Raw genomic sequence first — 7,448 nt, forward strand, 5'->3', positions numbered from 1 at the left:
TTAAATACATATGCATTGTGATTTAGAGATAATATATAATTCTGCTAAAAAAATGAATTCAAGATCGTTACATTTTTATTTTTGCATTTCTGAGTCGTCCTGCGTCTCCCTAAGACCCTTAGAAGTGCCCCTGGTTGAAAATCCCTCCCACACCTTACAGTTTCAATGGCATAAACTTCATTATTTTGGAAATACTTGTTACATAAGCATATATAACATATATACTTTCATTTTCTAAATAAATACAACTTGATATATAGAAATATTAAGCTAAAGTATTTTAAGAGATATGGGGCTCTAAAAACAGCCCAAAATAAGGATGTGTTTATGGACTACAACCACCATTACTCTTGGCTAGCCATTATTCCTCAATGAATTGAAGTATTGAAACAATTTGGGAAGGTTTCATGTAATTCAAAGAGAAACACTTTACATGAAACAACTATTCTATTAACTTTCAAGTATTTTACATATATATTTGGTAGGCAAGGTATACCACGATTTTCAACTACAGATCAAATTCCAGAGATTTGTCACCTTCTTTTCACCAACTGTTCATTAGTTACTGTATATTTTACAAGCATCTACTAAAGGCAAAGGGGGGACCCATGTAAAGCAGTCTGTATTCAACAGGAAGACCGACTGGTAAGCTTTACTATGCCTAGTTCAAACTCGTTATGCATTTGGGGTGCTGGACTGAGGGGGAGAACGCCCTCCAATTGGCAGCGGGCTTGACGGCGGAGACCTTGCTGTGTCTATTGACCCTCGTACCGGGGCAGAGGCTGGACTATGGGGCATTGACAGGGGCCATTTCAGGAGCAGCCTACAGCTCGGGCTGCTCCGTAACAAGCTCTGCGGCTGAAGCAGGAAGCTGGGTGAGCGACTTAGGGCTCTAGCGGCAGTCATAGAGGGACTAACCAGGAGGGCCTATGCCCACATGCTGCTAGCAGTCCAGGAGGAGCTGGCTTGGTACCAGTTTTTCGAGACCCTGGGGCCCGGGGAGCTATGTGTGCAGTTCCAGCTGGCCCGGCCGCACACGCTGCAGGAAGTGCTTGAGCTGGTGATTGGGCCCATGTGAGAAGGTCAAGAGAGGGTGGACCAGCAGTCTGATATGCCGACATGGAAGAAGGGGAGGCCAAGGACAACCAGTCCACCCGACTTGGCTCCTGAAACTCATCGCCTTGCACCACAGTTCCAACAGAGCCCACCGCTGTCGAGTGGGAGGACCTCTGTAGGGGACTTCTGCCACATCCCGGTCTGAGTGGAGGTCAACACGGGATCAACGGTGTCCACAATGTGAGTCAATGTGATCCAGGGGTGGGTCCAGCTCAAGCCAACAACAGTGGGTCCAGCTCAAGCCAACAACAGTGCAGCGCCGCACAGTCACCGGGGAGCTGGTGCCCATGCATGAAAGAGGGATCATGGCGATCCAGGTGGGCGGCCAGATGGTAAACCACCCTGTGTGGGTAGCTGCAGTACAGGACTCCTGCATCCTCAGACTGGACTTATGGGTCGCTGATGCCGAGCCGTGGATTCCCCTGCCGACCTAGGCCCTCCCTAGCCAGGCAGCACTCGTCCAATTGTGCGCCACCCCCTAGGAACTCCCGGTCATGGTCGGCTGTGAAATAGCCTGGACTCAAACCTGTGATCCGAAGGCTATAGGGCACATCCACATGGAGAGCCTTTTCTGGATGCGCCACTCGAGAGCCTAGCCTGGACTTTTTGAGAAGCACCAGCAGCCAGTTGGACCTTCAGACAGGGACTGTACACTTCCAGGAGGGCCAGGCCATCGCCATGGCCCACCCAGGGGAACCAGCCACCCCCCGGGGCCCCCTTGCCCAACGACTGTGAGTCAAGGTCTTGTGGGGGACCGCCTTGGTGAACCTTGGTGAACTGAGAACAGACCCCCCTACCCCTGGCCAAACAGAAAGCAGCCGAGAAAGTCCTGAGGGAGATGCGAGAAGCCAGGCTGATTGGGTCGTCAGACAATCCCTGGATGTCGCCAGTGGTGATGGTTCCCAAGAAGGCCAGAGAGTGGCTAAAAAGTATGAGTCCCTGGACCTGGAAGTAGGTTCTCAATGCTGGACCTCAAGAGCTGCTACTGACAGATAGCACCAGCAGCAAGACCGCCTTTTCTGGGAGGTAATATACCAGATTCAGTTACCACCCAGAGGATGGCTGGTGGTGCTGTACCATGATTGGCTCGCCCCCTACCAGGGTCGTGACCCTGTACAGCTCAGCCCGGCAGCACCTGCCTCCCCCTTACCTGACAGTCCTGCTCTGCCATTCTTCAGCCTTGGCCCTGCCCTGCCAGATAGTCCCCCTCCACCTGTATATATACAGTGCCTTGCAAAAGTATTCAGACCCCTTTCCAATTCTCTCATATTATTGAATTACAAATGGTACATTGAAATTTCGTTCTGTTTGATAATTTATTTTAAAACACTTAAACTCAAATTCAATTATTGTAAGGTGACATTGGTTTTATTTTGGGAAATATTTTTAAGAAAAATTTAAAAAACTGAAATATCTTGCTTGCATAAGTATTCAACCCCCACACATTTACATTTGGTAGAGCCACCTTTTGCTGCAATAACAGCTTTAAGTCTTTTGGGGTAAGTATGTACCAGCTTTGCACACAGTGTCGGAGTGATTTTGGCCATTCTTCTTGGCAGATTTGCTCCAGGTTGTTCAGGTTGGTTGGATGATGCTTGTGGACCGCAATTTTCAAATAGTGCCACAAAGTCTCAATGGAATTGAGATCAGGACTTTGACTGGGCCACTACAGGACATTCACCTTTTTGTTCTTGATCCACTCCAATGTTGCTTTGGCCTTGTGCTTGGGATCATTGTCCTTTTGAAAGGTGAATTTCCTCCCAAGCTTCAGTTTTTTAGTGGACTGAAGCAGATTCTCTTGCAGTATTTTCTTGTATTTTGCTCCATCCATTCTTCCTTCAATTGTAACAAGATGTCCAGTCCCTGCTGATGAGAAACATGCCCACAGCATGATGCTGCCACCACCATACTTCACTGTAGGGATGGTGTATCTTGAGGCATGGGCAGTGTTAGGTTTGCGCCACACATAGCGCTTTGAGTTTTGGCCAAAAAGCTCCATCTTGGTCTCATCTGACCACAAAACCATTTCCCACATCGCAGCTGGGTCACTCTCATGCTTTCTGGCAAACTCCAGACGTGCTTTCAGATGGTACTTTTTGAGTAACGGCTTCTTTCTTGCCACCTTCCCATACAGACCAGTGTTATGCAGACCTCTTGATATGGTTGACTGGTGCACCATTACTCCACTCACAGCCACTGAACTCTGTAGCTCCTTCAAAGTGATTGTTGGCTTCTCTCACAAGTCTCCTTCTTGTTTGAGCGCAGAGTTTTGAGGGACGGCCTTTTCTTGGCAGTGCCTGTGTGGTGTGATGCAGCTTCCACTTCCTGATTATTGATCCAGCTGTGCTCACTGGGATATCCAAACACTTGGATATTATTTTGTACCCTTTCCCTAACCTATGCATTTGTATTACTTTATCTCTAACTTCTGTAAAATGCTCTTTGGTCTTCATTTTCCTTCAGATTCACAGCCTTATCAATGATCCTTCAACAGTGGGGTTTTTATCCAGAAAATGTGTCAGGAACTTTAATGGTTCACAGATGGAGGCCAATGGTAAGGTAATTGTGTCCTCGTTAGGGCAATTTCTTTCATCGGGGCAAACTGGGAGCTTCCACAGCACAGGGGTTGAATACTTATGCAAGCAAGATATTTCAGTTTTTTATTTTTCTTAAATATTTCCCAACATAAAACCAATGTCACCTTACAATAATTGAGTTTGAGTTTAAGAGTTTAAAAATAAAATATCAAACAGAATGAAATTTCAAGGTACCATTTGTAATTCAGTAATATGAGAGAATTGGTCAGGGGTCTGAATACTTTTGCAAGGCACTGTGTGTATGTGTATATATATATATATATATATATATATCTATATATATATATATATATATATATATATATATATATATATATACAGAGGATATGAAGCATTTTCCTAAATAGTTGGTTATCTAAATGGTGTACATTTGAGAAACTGGGTTTTATCGATAATTGGGATAATTTTTGGGAGAGGCCGGGGTTCTTCAAAAAAGAATGTCTCCACCCAGATTGGAAAGGACTACTAAGATTAACAGAAAACATTGGATATTAATGTAACAATCTGTGACTTAGTGGACCATTGTTTGGGTCTCAGTTACCAAAGCAGATTAAACAATCAGTGTATCCTGTAAAAACAGTAACTGTCCCCCTCATAGAAAGGTTTCATCTTTTACAGGGGATGCATGTACTGAAAATGTAATTAATATTAAAACACAATCTCGGAGTACACCGAAGAGTATTACACAAAACCCTTCATGTCAGCAACCTGATCAGAGTGAGGTAGTTGTTGATGAGGGTAATAATAAAATTGAAATCCTTATTGCAAATTTTAGGGACTATTCTGGTAGCTCTATCAGCACTCAAGGACTGATTTCCAATAATCTTATTAAAGTTTCTTTAAATACAGCTACTCCTTTATCTTAGTGCAATAAAATACATGTAGCTCTACTTAATGAGCGGTCCCTGTCTAATAAAGCTATTTTCATTAGTGATCTCATCACTCGCTATAAACTTGGATTTTTTTTTTCTTTTTTGACTGGGACCTGGCATGGTGTGTATGATAATACCTCTTTAATTGCAGCCTCACATGCTGGAGAACAGGGAGGTGGACTAGTTAGCATTTTCCTTGATATCTACAATTGTAAATATAATAGTTTTGGAGAATTTTTATCCTTTAAATGTTTATCCAATATACTTGATAGTTGACTCCCTGTACTTCTGGTAAATATATATCACCCACCTAAACCAAGACAATCTTTCTTACTAGAATTTTCAGAATTTCTGTCTATAATTTCCACTAAATACAATAGGATTCATATACTTGGAGAATTTAATTTGCACACTGATATTGTATCTGATTCGACAGCTATGGATTTTTTTAATCTATTAGATTATTTTGAGTTTACTCTGCATGTAACAGAACCTACACAGACCAAGGTCATACTTTAGATTGAGTCATATCTCGAGGACTAGAAATTATGATGTACCCAGCTATGGACCCTACGTTATCATTTCTTAATTTCATTTGAGGCTATATTGCCTCAATGTAAAAAGACTGTAGTGAGTTCTGTTAAAAGACGCTTTATAAATCCTGCAGTTGTTTAAAGTTTTCTGAAGAAGTTAGTCTATGTCTACCCATCTCAACAAGTTCTCTATCAATTGATGACAGATACAACCACACTATGTAACACAATTTTTGTTCCTGGGTAGTAAGTCTTATTTCCTAATTGCTTATGCCTCAAAAGTATAGAAAATGGCTATTATTCCCCACAAACTTTGCTTTTGTGACCAGGACAGTGATATTTAGAAATGTACCTATTTCCAATGAGAAACCGAGCGAATTTGTGTCTTTTCGTTCACATAAAGTCAGAAAAAAACAACATATGAATCCAAATGAACATGTATTTATACTAAAGTAATACAAAAATGACTACAAAAGATTTAGAAGTGACTTGATACTGTAGCTCCAGTAAAAATAAAAACAGTCTCTGTAAAACGTAGGACACCGTGGATGAATAATGATATACATCAAATAAAAAAAATTTGTCACAAAGCAGAGTGTAGATAGAGATACAAGACTACAAATACATTACGATATTTTAAAACACTCCCTATCAAAGTATCATGCAGCATTAATGTCATAAAGAAGTACTTACTTCTCCAGTCTTATTGCAGAAAATAAGAACAATGCTAGAGTCCTTTTCTCAACTATTGATAGATTAATAAACCCATCTCCTTCACCTGAATATTGCATTCTGGCCCCACCTATCAAGTGTGAAGAATGCTGTGCTTATTTTGATGGAAAAATACTTAGTATTAAGGATCAAATTCCACAAAATGATTTTGAGCTCTGTGTGCACCAAAAACAATCAAAACAGAATTACTTTATTTTTCTCTGATTAACTTACAAGACTTAAATAAAATAGTTAGGCACATAAAATCCTCTGCGTGTCTTTTGGATGCTATTCCAGTTTCTTGAAGGAGGTGTTTCGTAAGCTGTCCAGTGAAGTCATTAATATAGTTAATAGCTCTTTGTCATCAGGAAGGTTTCAGTCTTCAAAAACAGCCTTGGTGAAAACCTTACTTAAGAAATCAAATCTGGATAGTTCAGTTCTAAGTAATTTTAGACATATTTCAAACCTTTTTTTTTAGCAAAGGTACTTGAAAAAGTCATTTTTAACAAATTAATAGTTTCCTTGGACGTAATAATATCTTCAATAAATTTCAATCAGGATTTTACGCTAACCATAGCACTGAGACTGCATTTGTCAAACTGGTAAATGATCTATGTATAAGTACAGATTCTAAGTGTTTATCTGTACTGATCCTTTTAGATCTGAGTGCTGTTTTTGATACTGTGGATAACAAGATTTTAATTAATGGTCCTTGAGAATAGATAAGCCTTTCTGGTAGTGTCCTAAATTGGTTCATATCCTATTTAATGAATACAGTATTTTTGTTGTGTAAATGTGGACTAACAAATATTACATATGGGGCCCGATCTTCGATCTTCGCGCAATCCCGTTGCTAAATTTGTGACTCGCAAAAAAATAATGCTTTGGCACAAAATGAGAGATATTCCAAAACGGCACAAAGCAGCTGCGAGACATTGGAATGTAGCAGTTTTTTTAACAATTCGCAAATCTGTTTGTGCCTCACAAAACCATCTGCGCATTCACTACCAATATAGCAACTGCACACAACAGCCAAGCAAGAATACAGAATGATGGACAGTCACCATTAGTAATGTGACATGCTGCTATCATTGGTGACAGCAGATGAGACCACACAATATATGGTGCATACATACATACGGACCATTCAAATACACAATTGGCTCCCTAGCTAGGCGAGTTTTGATTTTTTAAATTTGGCTTTGGATTCTGTCTTTTTTTTCTGAATTTTATTGTATATAAGTCATGCCGTGACAAAGTCTACTGTGGTAGCACATTCTCTGATTTGTAAATGTAATGAGGTCATTCACCTGCAAAGTAAACATCACAAGCATTTTTATATACACAGTACACATAAATGTGTTATGTTATTCATTTTACTCACCCATTTGAACATCATGATTAAGCCCACTTTGTAAGGTTTTGACTGTCGCCGGAATGGATTTTTTTCGTTATGCCATTTTTCATAATTAATTCTAAATACGCTCCTAAAAAGTTAATTGTAGCCTACTATGATTTCTCAATAAATGAACAGTCTCTGTACAATTAGCAACACCGACATTCAGCAAACTGGACAAAATTACAGTTAACAGAACTGTTTGTGCTGCCTCAGCTAAATG

Source organism: Polyodon spathula, chromosome 1 (genome assembly GCF_017654505.1).
Source record: "Polyodon spathula isolate WHYD16114869_AA chromosome 1, ASM1765450v1, whole genome shotgun sequence".
Taxonomy (NCBI): Eukaryota; Metazoa; Chordata; class Actinopteri; order Acipenseriformes; family Polyodontidae; genus Polyodon; species Polyodon spathula.